General features: G+C 37.5%; 1 protein-coding gene and 1 pseudogene across 2 annotated transcripts in view; both read right to left on the bottom strand.

The window, feature by feature from the left end:
- Positions 1-13184, bottom strand: part of LOC127436593 (scavenger receptor cysteine-rich type 1 protein M130-like) — a 110629-nt pseudogene that overhangs the window by 60959 nt on the left and 36486 nt on the right.
- Positions 1-13184, bottom strand: part of tmtc2a (transmembrane O-mannosyltransferase targeting cadherins 2a) — a 60142-nt gene that overhangs the window by 44101 nt on the left and 2857 nt on the right. The window lies entirely within an intron of this gene.

Here is a 13184-nt window from a genome sequence, read left to right as displayed (position 1 = left end):
ACAGCTGTAATAATACATTAAACCAAAATGAAGCGATAAACTGCATGTAACGAATATGAAACAACAAAACACACAAAACAAACCCTAATATCTGTATACATGGTGTATTATTAGTGCTGGTGTTCTGACAATCTGTGCTACCTGCTCAGGATATGCTTTCAGCAGTAAAAACAGTGATATGTAAAGTTAAAACATGGGTAGCACATGTCGGGAGGCACGGGAGAACCTGTCGGTATGTACTACAACAGCAAGAAATGTGTTAAAAACATAGGTAGCACATCTTGTCAGGCTGATTTTACCAATCAGGATGCGCTACCAGCATAACTATCAGATAGTGTGATATGGTGTGAGCCTGTACTAAGCCCTAACCCTAACCCTAAAACTATGCGAATAACATCCTGATAGGTAGCATATCTCTTCAGGAAACAGGCCACCGGACTGCGAGTGCAGCGGTGGTTTGTGTGTGTAATGAATGTGCGTGCTTGTGCTTATGTGCGTCTCATTCACTGACATTACATTACACTATTATTATCGACGTGATAACAATAGTTTGATTTTCCCAGTTATCGGCCAATAAAATATCGGCCACAGTTTCTATATGTTGTATCCATCAGCAAACAAGTGTTGAGGTCTGTTGAGAATAAACCTGGATGGGAAGTTATGCCTCAACTCTGCAAGACTTCAGGACGGAAAGTTTCATCATGTGTGAACACTCTATAATTCAGTAACTGCTCAGCACAATCCTTTGATCCTATGCTGGTACGACTTCTATGAGGGAACGTATGCTTGGACTCTTTAGTCAAGAAGCGGGTTCTTGTTTCCAAAAGTTATCTCATAGGAGGTAACTTCTTACAGGAGCTAATGTCCTTACCTGTTAAAGAACCATTTTCCTTTGAGGTTTCTGAAAAAAAAAAAAAAAAAAAAAGCCAGATCCCACCAAGACCAGTTCAGTAAAGAACAGTGCAACATCCTTCTACTTGCAACAATGATTACCTTCTTTCAAGCAACTCTACCCAGAAATATGACTCCCAAGATTGTTCGCCACTGAGGCTGGTGTCATGGGCCAATACATGAGGGCTTTTATCTTGATTTCCTGATGGATTTCTAATGTAAAAATGTAAAAATGTGCTAAGTTTGCTGACAGCTACTCAAAATTGGGCACAGAAGTCTAACCAGTGCAAATCTGCAAGTAATCAAGGCATCAGCCCCCAACACAGACACACACACTCCCATGGAGTATATGCATACATCAATAGGAGTGCTGCTTTTAAATAAAAAAAAAAAAGCTTACCAGTACATGTGTTCTGCAATGATGGAATAACAGAGCACATTAGGGGCCGAGGGGGAAATGTAGAGTCTTTTATAACATGGCTATTTCCATGGCAACAAATCAAATCCCAAGGCCTTTTACAATCTACTATGTCCAGTTACCCACTCTGCATCTTTTTTCCTCTGACTCTCTGTCTCTCTCTCTCTCTCTCTCTCTCTCTCTCTCTCTGTGTGTGTGTGTGTGTGTGTGTGTGTGTCACCAAAAAACACTCCAAATTATTCTAAAAAAGCACCAGAAATGTTGGTACTCTTGATGAAGCCCATCTACCTCTCCTCCATAAAAACACATCATCTCTGTGATGTACTATGAGTGGTGGTGGTGTAGTGGACTAAAGCACTGAACTGATAAGCAGAAGGTTGTTGGTTCAATCCCCCCAGCCACCACCATTGTGTCCTTGAGCAAGGCACTTAACTCCAGGTTGCTCCAGGGGGTTTGTCCCTGTAATCAGGGCACTGTAAGTTGCTTTTGATAAAAGTGTATGCCAAATGCATAAATGTAGATGTACTTTGCTTTGGTGTGTGATCAAACCACTCTCTAATGCTTCCAAACATCTCAAATTACCCTTTTTTTAAACAGTCACTCTCTCTCTCTCATTCTGTCCCACAACACCCAGGGCTGAATAACAGCAGATGATTAGAAGTGTCTATGCCACAAAACATTGCAGTACTTAATGCAAAGTGTAAAATCACTGTGTTACACCTTTGCAGTCTGTTATTAGGTCCACCTTACTGTAATTAGAGACTCAAATATGAGTAGACGGATGTGGATTAGTTATACATTTATATTCCAGAGGAACCACACTGACTAGGCCAAAAGTGCTTTCCAAAAAGCAAAAATGCTTGAACAATCCTTGTACTGGAAAAACTGAAGCTATATTTATTAGCTTCTGATAAGAGTAATATTAAATCTCAAATGCCTTTTTTTCAATTACATTATTAAGTCTAGAGTTTTGATGATACTGCACGAAAATGTTTGATTTTGATGACTGTGACAAGCAGTGGAAACATACAGTACAAAAATGAACTATTTCAACTTAACAATAAAAAATAAAAATAAAAATGCAACAATTAAATGCAATATAAAAGCTTGTTTTAATATATTGAGTTTTTCCAGCATTGAAAGGATCAGGAAACATTAGAAAAAGATTTGTACAAATTCATAACTGTTAAAGGGATAGCTTACCCAAAAATGAAAATTCAGTCATTGTTTACTCACCCTTGTGTTGTTATATCCCCATATGACTTACTTACTTTTTCTTAACACAAAGGGAGAAATTGTAAAAATAAATAAATAAATAAATAATTTGCTCAGTGATGTCACACAATGGCAGTTTATGGTGACCACCACTTCAAGCTTCAATAGGATGCAAAAGTATAATTCAGAAGTCTAATAAATTATCCCATGAGACTCATGAATGTTATGAAAACATACGATGAGGTTTGGTGAAAAACAAACCGAAATCGAATGTATTATTTAGTGAAATTGTTGACCGACCGTTACTCTGCACATTCATGAGACTGCAAGAGAGCTGCAGCTCACGCAGCCCCCTTGCGACATGGGGCGTTCAAGCAAAAACCCGTTTTGTTCTAAAGACAGGACATGAATTTTTTCACAATTCCTCCCTTTGTTTCAAGAAAAAGTCAAATAGGGTTATAACAACACAGGGGTGCGTAAAAAATGACTGCATTTTAATTTTGGAGTGAACTATCCCCAAGTTATTTATAATCAGTCTATAAACTGCAACCAAGTAGACTGCTATTTATAAGGAAACTACAGTATAGCAGAATTCATACTTGGTAAAGCATGTGCTAGAGTTGAGGTACTCGAGTTCAATTTTATTGGACTTGGACTTGTCACGGACAAGCATTTTTACTCGGACTTGAGCCGTTAGGACTCAGGATTTTTTTCCGTATCCATGGCATTTGTGATGCAATGAACAACAAACAAACAAACAAAAAAATAACATAACATAGGGTCACCATACGTCCTCTTTTCCTCAGACACGTCCTCTTATTCAGACCTGAAAAAAGCGTCCAGCCGGGATTTCAAAATTGTCTCTAAATGTCGGGATTTGGCTTTGTCTTCATATTGATGTGCTCTCTACAATTAGTACTATCAAACATTCGGTGTATTTGATACTGCGCATCAGCTTTCATGCGTATATGTCCTTACGTGTGATTATTCTGGCTGAGAGCAGCAGCACGCACTCTTTCAAAGTACTTTAACTCTCTCGCCCACAAGTCCACGCTGTATGTGTGTACGGGAAAGAGATCGGCATTCGCCAGACGTGCTCTGCCGCTCTCATCCAGAAATATCAATAACGTAAGTACACTTTAAAAGGTTATGTTCCCCAACTCTGCAAATTATTAAAAAGAAAATGTTTTATCAGACTCACTTACTACGCAAAGACATTTCTAACTGAAAATGTTGACTATATCGAGACAAAATCAAATTTACTACGTATCAGGTACATCTAAACTAATATGACGGATGAAATAGTTGTACAACTCAGTCCATAACATATGTGTAGCACAATCTCTGTGTGTTGCCTGTAAAGCTGGTACTTGTCGTTTCAATGGCAAAAAAAGTCAGAAAATACAATGAAGAACACAAGTGAGGGGAGAAGTCTCTATTCACCTATTATCCATACTAAATATAATGTGAAAAGAATGAAACATCAGCCCAAGATGAGTTTGATCTTTACTTTAGGGTAACTTTAAGTAGGCTACACCTGGACAAAGCAGGAGGACTGAGAAGTGTGAAGTGTAGTACTGTGGTATATACAGTCTTTTTAATGGTATCTGATCTTTTCTGTTTTTATTGTATGTTGCTGTATTTAATTTTATGGGCATTAAACACATTAAATGTATTTAATTAATTACATTAAATGTATTTCACTCATAATTTTAGATAAAACTAAACTAAATTGAATGGACAAACTGAAAATCAAGTAGAAATAAAAACTACATTAAAATTCTAAATAATAATAACTCTGGTTTTAATGACTAACACAGCTTTCACTTTCTGTCGTGTATATGGAAAAGCAACAAATAACTGAAATGTCAACCGAACACAATAAGAAGAGTGTTGAAGGACAGTTTGTCTTCATACACTTAAAGCATATGCTTTCATTCTGAAACCGCTTTGAAATTTGTTAAGCAGGATACTAATCATTTGTTTTTTGCATTTATATTGACAAATAGTTTTTCTTAGTTGTGAAGGTTAAAATAAGCTTAAAATATTGATGAGTTTATGGTTACAATTTTAATTTCAGATTCTTGAACAGATTAATTCAGACTCAGACTCGACTCAGACTCAACCTGTTATGGACTCGATTGTTTAAAGACTCGGACTTGACTCGGACTCGACTAAGGTGGACTTGAACCCAACACTAGCATGTGCTCTCTGTGACACCGTCCATCAATCACACAGACAACATCTAAATACACACACACACACACACACATGTATAATCAGATGCTCCACCTAAAAGCCACAAAATGCTATGCCGTCTCTCCACTGATGAGCCACATGTGTGCGCCACACACCCATCAAGTTAAGTACAACAATGGAAAAACAGCTAAATGTTTTGTGTAGGCTAATACTCACACACACAAAATCAAATAGACTCCATGCTTCTTTACAAGAAATATAGAGGTCATTTCAGGAAAAGCAGCTGTCATCTTCTTTAGAAGCTTCTCAGCATCACGCACTTAACAGAACTGGTTAAATGTGCATTTCGTTACACAGTTGGAAAAGAGGGGGATGTTTTCTTTATAAATCCCACTTGAGGCCCATTATGCATTTCTAGGGTCACATGTTTCGGGGACAGACTGTTGCAGATGCAAAATATAAAAGGAATGAAGTGGCCAGTCTTCTGTGGTCGAAGTTGTAAATGCCACCATCTTTCTTGTGAAATCTGAATCAAGTCTTTTTGATCTCTAAAAAGCAATACTGTCTCCGTATGACATCACTAAGAGTCAATCACAACCACAGTTAGTATATCAATAAACTTGAGCTAAAATAAAGCTATTGTTCACCAGACTGATCTCACAAAGAAAAAGTAAACAGTAGGCTGGCTTTTTTTAAGCTAAAATCGGTCTGTGCTTAACGAAATTCGAAACACTGCCCCCAGTGGCCAAAGCAGTAAGTGTTGTTGGGCATATAGTCACATGTGATCTCCATTTTCAGGGTGTAATGTTCACAGAGGGGTGCCAAAAGCGAGCTGTGAAGAGTTGTTTTCAGCTCTACAGGATGTAATTCAGAGAAGATGAATGCATATTTTATCAACTGAACCACCCAATCCCAAAACCTAACCATCAGTGGAGTAAAAATGTAATGTTAGAGGAGAAAAAGTACTGTAACATCTGTATCCCTCCCATCACAGATTATGCGAACGCAATTATTTCCTAGTTTCACGCTGCAAACCGAACATGCTTCCTTTCGAGCCACAAGGAAAGGTAATCACTTTTGAAGGAATGCAAAAACGTCTAATGGGAGATGCCGCTTGTCAGTGAGTCGGCATAATGTGTCCGATCCTCGGCTACAGGAGCTCTCGGAAACAAAATCCCGACTTCCCGTGCGATCACAAATGTGTTGTGTCACAAGAGGTCAGTTCTACAGCTCCATCAACCTATTGGCAGAAACAGATTGACAATGCACATCCTCTTCAAAACAAATACAAATTAGTGGATGACGGTTTCTGGCAGCCTGTTCAGTGATATGATTCAATGATAAGATCTTACCTCTGCAGACTATGTGAAACAACCAGAATTCAAAACCCATTTAAGATAGATCTTACAATAATTATAATTCACAATCAGATTCATGGAAAAAGCTTTTATTACGAAGCACCTTTGGCAAACAATCACATAATTTAGCAGACAGACTCTCTCAAACATTAGACATGCAGAAATCCATTTTCCCCAGTAGGAATATGACTGTGTGACATCCCCTGACTTCAGCTGAATTGCTCATATAATACCAAGAACTTTTTGTGCCTAATGACCATTCAGGTTTTATTGATATTACCACTGGCGCATGGAGTGTGGACAAGCCTCCATACTGTTCCAAGGAAAAACACTTGACGTGATTAAGAAAACAGAGACAGAGTGCAATGCAGTATCCCAGAGCTCTGGAAGACCACTGCAACCGCACTTCAGTGCTCCAAGAACAGCTGGTGTATTACCACAATCAAACATGGTCAGAGGCAGAAAGCAGTCCCAGGAGAAGAGTCTGGAATCACAGAAAGCCAATCACAGGATTCTTTTATTATGCCTTATGCTTGTGTCTTGCACACAAACACATAAATCAAAGCAGCTTATACCGCAGGGAGAAGGTAAAGGACGCAAGACTGTTGACCTTTATGTGCGAAGGTCGATTTGATGAATGGCTCTGTAGGGTCAGTGTACTGATTGGGTATTCTGAGGTCAGTCAAGAGCACACATGCATCTCTTTGGTTTAAATTAACACTGGGTCTCATCTGAATACTAAAGGTCACAAGCCATGATTTAACAATTACACAGTGTTGGAGACACTGCTTGCATCACCACTCCAAATAACTCCAGTGTCCTGCTTCGCTACAATTGACTTAAACAAGACACAAAGAAGATCACTTGAAAAGGAAATAAAAGCAGCAATCCCATCAGTACATGGGTCATTTTGCTACAATAAACCCCTTAAGAGAGATGACAGGGACATGCCAGACACACATAAAACACAGAATATATTTAATTTTCCAGAAAGAAGCATATATGTATAATAAATGAATGATAAAGAATGTGATAGAATGCTCTTATACAGAGAGACCTACTTGCATCTCAATACAGGTGAGGAGATGTGCATCAGTTTCTCTGATGCTCAAGTGTGACCACAAGAAATAGATCTTATTCACTGTAGTGACATGTTTGATTTTTGATGTGAATGAAAACGAGGCTGTGAGGGATGGACCTACAGTCTCCTCACTGGCATGCACTGTATAAAGCTCCCAGATCACATTTTATTTTTCACAACTTTTTTTGGTCTACTAAAGGAAATATTTTTTTTATGTTTCTTCAGCAGAATGATACAAAACATTTTAAACAACAGTACAACCCATAGAAGAGACTGTAAGTCTATCCCCCACAGCCTCTGTGTCATTCCTGTCAAAAATTCAACATGGCGCTCAGGGCCAGTACTATGCAATCTTTGATATTTAGGGTGGTCAAGGGCTTGTCTCTTCGTCAGACTGGGGTAGGGGGCGCCCTTGATCGTTTCGCTATCCAACTGTGCCTTGCAAAAGTATTCAAACCCCTGACCAATTCTCTCATATTACCGAATTACAAATAATACACTGAAATTTCATTCTGACTGATATTTTATTTTAAAACACTGAAACTCAAAGTCAATTATTGAAAGGTGACATTGTGTTTTTGCTGGGAAATATTTTTAAGAAAAATAAAAAACTGAAATATCTTGCTTGCATAAGTATTCAACCCCCACACAATAATATTTGGTTGAGCCACCTTTTGCTGCAACAACTGCTTTAAGTATTTTGGGGTATACCGTATTATGTACCAGCTTTGCACACAGTGACAAAGTGATTTTGGCCCATTCTTCTCAGCAGATTTTCTCCAGGTTGTTTAGGTTGGCTGGGTGACGCTTGTGGACTACAATTTTCAAATAGTGCCACAGATTCTCAATAGGATTGAGATCAGGACTTTGACTGGGCCACTGTAGGACATTTATCTTTTTGTTCTTGAGCCACTCCACTGTTGCTTTGGCCTTGTGCTTGGGATCATTGTCCTGCTGAAAGGTGAATTTCCTCCCAAGCTTCAGTTTTTTAGCGGACTGAAGCAAGTTCTCTTGCAGTATTTCCCTATATTTTGCTCTATCCAATCTTCCTTCAATTCTAACAAGATGCCCAGTCCCTGCTGATGAGGAGCATCCCAGCAGCATGATGCTGCCACCACCACCATACTTCACTGTAGGGATAGTGTGTCTTGAGGCATAGGAAGTGTTAGGTTTGCACTACACATAGCGCTTTGAGTTTTGGCCAATAAGCTTTATCTTGGTCTCATCTAACCACAAAACCTTCTCCCACATCACAGCTGGGTCACTCACATGCTTTCTGGCAAACTCCAGACATGCTTTCAGATGGTACTTTTTGAGTAATGGCTTATTTCTTGCCACCCTCCCATACAGGCCAGCGTTATGCAGTGCTCTTGATATGGTTGACTGGTGCACCATTACTCCACTCCCAGCCACCGAACTCTGTAGCTCCTTCAAAGTGATTGTTGGCTTCTCTGTGGCTTCTCTCACAAGTCTCCTTTTTGTTAGAGTGCTGAGTTTTGAGGGAAGGCCTTTTCTTGGCAGTGCCTGGGTGGTGTGGTGCAGCTTCCACTTCCTAATTATTGATCCAACTGTGCTCACTGGGATATCCCAACATTTGGATATTATTTTGTACCCTTTCCCTAATCTATGCATTTTTATGACTTTATCTCTAACTTCTGTGGAATGCTCTTTTGTCTTCATTTTCCTTCAGATTCACAGCCTGACCACTGATCCTTCAACAATGGGTTTTTTTTATCCTGAAAATGTGATTGCAACTTTAATGATTCACAGGTGGATGCCAATGGTAAAGTAATTGTGTCCTCGTTAGGGCAATTTCTTTCATCGGTTTAACCTGGCATTTTCCACAGCACAGTGGTTGAATACTTATGCAAGCAAGATATTTCAGTTTTTTTTTATATATTTCCCAACATACAACCAATGTCACCTAACAATAACTGATTTTGAGTTCCAGTGTTTTAAAACAAAATATCAAACAGAATGAGATTCCAATGCACCATTTGTAATTCAGTAATATGAGATAATTAGTCAGGGGTCTGAATACTTTTGCAGGGCACTGTATATATATATATATATATATATATATATATATATATATATATATATATATATATTAGATTTTTTTTAATAGAATTTAGCATCAGATTCAAAGATAAAAACAAAAACAAACAATATATACCTGTGTGTGTGTGTGCGCGTGTGTGTGTGTGTGCGTGTGTGTATATATATATATATATATATATATATATAATGAATCTGATGCTCAATTCTATAGCCATTGCACTGTATTTAGAAACTGCTGGCAATATTTATTTTATTTATGTATATTTTGTATTTTATTTCTTTATTATTTTATTTATTTATTTGGTTGTTGTTGTTGTTTTTTCTGTCTGTTGTCAAGTTTTTGTCTTGCTCTGTTTAAAAACTAATAAAGACAAAGTTAAAAATAAAAATACAGGCTACTGTAAAAAAAATACTGTTTGTTTGTAAAAAAAAAACAGGCAACTGTAAAACTATAATAAATTTGTTTATTTTAAGTAAAGTGTTTACCAATAACATAAAACAGTATTAGTGAGAGAAAGAGAGAGGGATCGAGGGAGGATATATTTCTTTGAATTCCTTGGCTTCATAGGCTATGTGATTCATGTAAACATAAATAAACAGCATACGAAGAGCACTCTAGTCGTTTTACTGTAGATATTCTTCACTTAAATATTATAATGACATTATTCTAATATGATATTTTCAAAAAGTTTTACAAATTATTTATATAATTTGTTGTGAGGTAAAAGTCCTTTATCCCAGAAAGCTCCACACTGTAAACCCTAATGTTGCCATTACTGGAAAAATCACGTTGTCTAAATTAAACATTATTTAAAATGTTATGTTTTAGGCTCATAAAGTGCCTTGAACTTATTTTTCTTAAAAATCCATAGACTTAATATTTTTAGTGTTAATAACTTAAACTATTGGGTACAAAATTGAGCCTATGGGGAATACCCACAATGCCTTGCACTTGAATTATTTAATTATGCTTCCTTGCTCAAAGGGAAAATATGGGGCATTTAAATAGTTGTTATTAAGAATTCATAGAGGTTTTAGCTCTTTTGTAGTATTATTTATGTTGTTTTGTTGTAAATAGTTGTTTTGTGTGATGTCTCCATTAGGGTGATCTGTGTCCTCTTTGGTCAAGTTGGACCCAGTTAACATTATCTCAGTTTTCCTTGTGCATGTGCAACTAAAGTACAGGTGTCTATGCATTTCTGTGGAGAAATAAGTTTATTTAATGATTGACAGAATCAGTTATAATCATTATTATTTATGTTGTGTTATTGGATGACCTAATATGCCCTTCAAGTTAAGTCAGAAATATCGTAATTACGAGTTCCGAGCACATGAATGAACCAGCAAAGTCGTATTTACGTATTTACCCCATGAGTTGGGACGTTGGAAGGGGCATGCTGACATGAAAGACTGATGAAAACCAATGATTTTGCACATTTATTTCAACTTCTGTACTTTATTTCAAAATCAAAAATATTAATTTGCTGTTAGGGTTGCTCGATACCAAAATTTTGGCTTCGGTATGATACCAGCCCTGGTACCTCGGTATCGATACTAAATCGATACTATAATCAACATATAAAAAGCCTCAGATTTTTTTATGTAATTACAAAGAATATGACTTAATTAATAGAACTGCATAAAGTCTCACAGATAAAAATTATTCGTTTTACTTTTAAATTTTTCTGGATTCCATGTTAAATTTTTTAATTAAATGTTATGATCAAATGGTGTTTAATCAAATTGATACATTCAGCTTTAATCAAATAAAAAAAATCTATATATTTTTTTAAATTACAAAAACATTGCAAATTTATTTTTGGTAAAATAAAATGCTGCACAAAAGAGCTTCACAGTACTAATGAAAACATTAATGGAAAAAAAAATCTGATTACCTGTGGCACATGGCTGCTATGGCTGAATCACAACATGCTGATAAAACACTTGCATTTGTGATATTGCTTACAGATAATAATTAGAAGAAGAAGAACGTTAAAACAACAATTTATTATATAATTGTTATGAGTATTTTTGCTACATTTGAATATTGCATTTTTATACAGTAGTTATATTTTTCTGTCTTCTATTTCATGCATCCAGTTGAACAGAGCTTTCATTTAAGTGGGATTTTATTTTGACAGACCTTTGAGTTCCTCTTGTTTTTGACAAGATAATTATATCAAGCTTCCCATTAATGCTGGGATAAACCCTTCGAAAATCTGCGAACTGCACCGCAGTTCATTTAAGTGTTAACAGCCATTTATACTCTAAACACACTGCATGAAAAATAAGCACCGGTAGTGTGTGCTGCGTTTGTGTGAGTGTGTGAGCATGCGTGCACATGTGTATGTGTGAAACAGACGACAGAGTGGCACCTCTTGTTCATTCTGTAGTGTGCAGCGCATGGGACTGTATAATATTTAATTAAATTACATCCTTCAGCTGTTTAATGATCACACTTGGCCATATCCAGAGGTATTTTATTTTATTTTTAAATTGTCATTGATTTCATCTCAAAACTGTCCTATCTCATATCATTTTGCTAATGACAGCATACTGTAATATGGTACCGAAATTAGCAACAAGATGATATCGTACCATTTTAATTTATTTGGTAACACGATACTTTGTTAGTACCAGTAAACCACGCAACCCTATTTGCTATATAAGACAGCCAACTAATGACTCACCCAATGCGGTTTGTTTTAAGCAAATTAATTCATAATATGTTAGATACCATGCATTAATAAATCATATATGTTGTGTTTAGTGATTCAAGTGTAACCGGTCCTGCTCAACACGCTCCGAGCGGGATTCAACATCAGCCAGCATGGGAGGCGGGTAGCGCTAACAAGTGGGCAAAAGGCTACAGACTCTAGCATCAGTCGCTAGTGCACCTCTTGAGGCTAGGGGAGTTAAGTTTACACATATCTCACAGCTATCACGTACCAGCTGGCTCCCGTTACACTCACCCCCCTAAACCTCACTCCCATCCGGGTCACGGCACCACTGTAACCAGTCCTGCTCGACCCGCTCCGAGCGGGATTCAAACCGGCAACAGCCGGCATGGGAGGCGGGCGCACTAACAAGGAGGCTAAAGGCTACAGACTCTAGCAACGGTCGCTAGTGCACCTCTTGAGGGGAGTGAAGTTTACACATATCGCACAGCTATCATGTACCAGTTGGCTCCCGTTACACTCACCCCCCTAAACCTCACTCCCATCCGGGTCACGGCACTACTGTAACCAGTCCTGCTTGACCCGCTCCGAGCGGGATTCAAACCGGCGTCAGCCGGCATGGGAGGCGGGCGCGCTAACAAGGAGGCTAAAGACTACAGACTCTAGCAACGGTCGCTAGTGCACCTCTTGAGGGGAGTGAAGTTTACACATATCGCACAGCTATCATGTACCAGCTGGCTCCCGTTACACAGGTTTATTCACTTATGTTTATTCAACAGTACAACAGAAAAAGTGCTTTTTCTGTTGTTCATTGTGTATTTGTTTAAGTTTGGCTTCTTCCATATTTTGTTTCCCACTTGAATGCATGACATGTCGTAGTAACGAATAACCAACTTGGAGGTAACAGCTTCCCAGGACCAGGAATTGATTAATTAATTAAGTTGAAACAACAACATTTAAATAGAAAATCTGAGTTAAGTCTACTTGCATCTACGTAGTTACCTTAGTTAATTATTTATATATATATAAGTTAAGTGAACTTTATTAAACAAGTTTTGGATATGCCACTACTCAATTTAATTGAGGGAACGAGTTAACTCAATCAGCTGAGTAGAGTCAACTTATTTTCAGTGCAGTCAGTTTTTAAAAATTTTTTTTTTTTTTTTTTTTGGGTGAATGAATAATAATATAAATAATTACTACTTGTTTGGCAGTTGTGGTAAATAACCAGATTGCACACATTTGCCATTCAACTAAGCCCGCTTTAAAGTTTTATTTGTTTT

Source organism: Myxocyprinus asiaticus, chromosome 47 (assembly GCF_019703515.2).
Source record: "Myxocyprinus asiaticus isolate MX2 ecotype Aquarium Trade chromosome 47, UBuf_Myxa_2, whole genome shotgun sequence".
In the NCBI taxonomy this organism is placed as follows: domain Eukaryota; kingdom Metazoa; phylum Chordata; class Actinopteri; order Cypriniformes; family Catostomidae; genus Myxocyprinus; species Myxocyprinus asiaticus.
This window is presented reverse-complemented; position numbering and strand designations above follow the sequence as displayed.